Source organism: Rhagoletis zephyria, unplaced genomic scaffold (assembly GCF_001687245.7).
Source record: "Rhagoletis zephyria isolate East Lansing unplaced genomic scaffold, Rhagoletis_zephyria_1.1 Rzeph_scaffold_05411, whole genome shotgun sequence".
NCBI classification, from domain to species: Eukaryota; Metazoa; Arthropoda; class Insecta; order Diptera; family Tephritidae; genus Rhagoletis; species Rhagoletis zephyria.
Window position 1 is genome coordinate 25,231 of NW_016162494.1, and position 2,873 is coordinate 28,103.

A 2,873-nucleotide genomic window follows, 5' to 3' on the forward strand; every position below is an offset into this window, starting at 1 on the left:
ATATATGTAAGTATGTATATATATATATACGCATATATGTACTACAATCATATATAAATTCATATATGTATCATTGGTCGTATCCAACCTTGGGCCCTATATTACTTCTTTTATATTAAAGTTTCCATCCAACTACTACTTAGTGTCATAGCGTATAAGTAATGAAAAATGTTTTTAAAATAATTGCACAATAAATGCAATGCAATTTTTTTTTTCTTTTAGTTAGTACTAGTAAGTACATCTCGTAATGCTACTTATGCCTTTTATATGTACATATAAATGTTGCCATAGTTTTTCATATGTTTGCATGCAATTCGGTTTGCTGTTTTTTTTTTTTTTTTGAAGTTACAAATATTGCACGCACAGTGAATGATCTTTTGAACAATGTCAGTTAAAATCTTTTTGCATAATTTTTGTTGTTAATACTACATATGTAGCAAGTAAAGTTAACATGTCGCCCGTCCGGTTTTCTTTAGCATACGTTCTACCCAAAGGTAATTAGACACGGCAGCCGACCATCTTGTAATCAGTGTCAGTCGTCGAAAAATGGACAGTGATTGTTGCAATCAAATAGAATTACTCATTTCGTGTTCTTCTTGGAAAAGTTATGAAATGCACATACATATGTATATCTGTAAAAACAAGTAACTTGTAAAATGCTTATGCTTATATGCATATGTATGTACATATATACATGCCTACATAAATAAAATATGTATATATAAAAAAAAAAATCTGTCGCAAAAAATGTAGGTTTGAACTTTGTATTTTTCTTTCATTGCTTAATTATCGACACTGCATTGGTGTCAGGGATTTTATGGCTTTTATGAATTTGCATAAAATGGCAAAGAGTACAATTAATTAATATAAATGATAAATTTGGTTTTGTTTCTGCTGGAAATGTGCAAAATTAACTCGGACTAATTTTCACTGATTGGTTGTCATTATTAAAAGCAAAATTAATTTGTATAATCAATAGTTCATGGGTTAAAGGTTTTTGATTTTATGGCAGAAATGACCAAATATTTTCTCGATAATTTTCGAAAAAAAGTGACTACATTTTTGAACTCATTTAAAGGACTTGAGTGGAAAAATATGAATCTAAGCAGAAAATAAGCGCCTTTTGATAAGATAAACTTTGATAACGGACAACAACTTTGTGCCAATTCGGAAATATAGCACATTAGCGAATGTCCTTACTCGCTGGGAATGGAAAAATTTTATCTGTAACTCTACGCTCGAATATGAAAGTGTTAGTGTAGTAGTGTAAAATACAGGTAGGTATCTCAATTTCTATAGTCTCGCCTGATCTAGAAGGGATGCTTAACAGAAGTGCGTTTCGGATTGTGGTGTTCTTTTGACATATGCAGAGAGAGAGAGAGGGAGAGAGATAGATAGAGAGCCAGAGATAGATATATAGAGAGAGAGAAATATAATGCTTGAACTCCTTTTTAATAATTTTGGTAGCTTCGTCCCGGAACAGCTCTGCTTTCTTAATACCCTCTATTCGCTTGTGGCCTGCTACCCATGTTAACTGCATGTTGTTGAGACTTCCAGTAAAGTTGTATAGTTCAGTCAAGGACCAATAATGATTTAATTTTCTACTCTCCAGGTTTCTTTTGCTGCATAGTTAAAAATCTTCTCAAAGACTACGATGCTGCTTAAGTCGTACCTAGGAGTAAGTGCCAAATGGGTAGAAAACCCTAGCTTCTCCATGTTTTTAGAGGATATGTAAGATCATTCTTTTTCCAAACCCATGTCTAGAAAAGTTTAGTTAGAAAAGTTCATTTAGCGGCCTGCTCTATGGTTATATGAAGAGGCTTAAGCGGCATCGTCAGACTTATGCGCGTTGCTCCTGCTATGTATACACATGCCAGTCGTTGTTGTTAGTCCCAGATATTTCAGTTTGCTGATGCTGTTCAGGGAATGGAAATATGACAGTGTTAGCTGGATTATCACTAAGCTTTAATTTTAAACACTAGCTTTTAGTTAATCTTGATCCCCCGTTGAGTAATGTCTTAAAGGTTGTTCTGAAACTCCCCTCTGGCAATAATCACTATGTCATCCGCATAGCCTTGTCAGCGAATGCCAGAGAGAATCTTAAGGATTTAAATCTAAGTAGTGAGTAGTGAAGAAGAAATAGAATCCTTCTCTAAGGGCAGCCCATTTAAGTTTTTACTTTATGTCACCCACTTTGATTTCAGAGCACTGTTTCGGCAATCAATGAAAATAATAATTTTTTTAAGCCTGGCGAAAAAAGACTAGGTACTCGCACATCTGTGACAGATAAGTGGAGGAAGGCGTGACTTTTGGCGCCCGAACAAATACAAAAAATGTTAAGCGTTCTAAGGTCCTTTGAATGGAACACTGACATATTTTTACGGGAGTACGTTCGGACAATTTAATTGTTGGCCTTCTGATCGCCGGACGCAGCTCCGTGTACCTATTTCTATAGCAGAATCCATTTAAAACTCGAAAAACGTGCTTTCGGAATTTTTGTGTGAGGACTTTGCCAGCTTCGGCACAATTGAGTTGAGCTTTATTTTCTTCTTCTTATTTGGTACTAAGACCTTTCGTCGGTTTGGGTCGAGACCGACGTTGCCAGATTTTTTTATTCAAACAACTGTGAATTGTCAGGTAAAAAACCACAATAACCGATAGGACTTTCGGAAAAGTAAGGTATTTCAACCGTATCATTGAAATGCAGCTAACACAATTTTACTCAAAGAAGAAAACGCTGCCCCTTTTTCTTTTAAAACTTACCTCCAAAATAACCGGAAGAGATATATTAATTTATTCGTTAAAGTCTGAAGTTAAAAGACTCTAATATGTGGTGCTAGGACGTATTAAAAACAAAACTGTTTGCTTGCCTA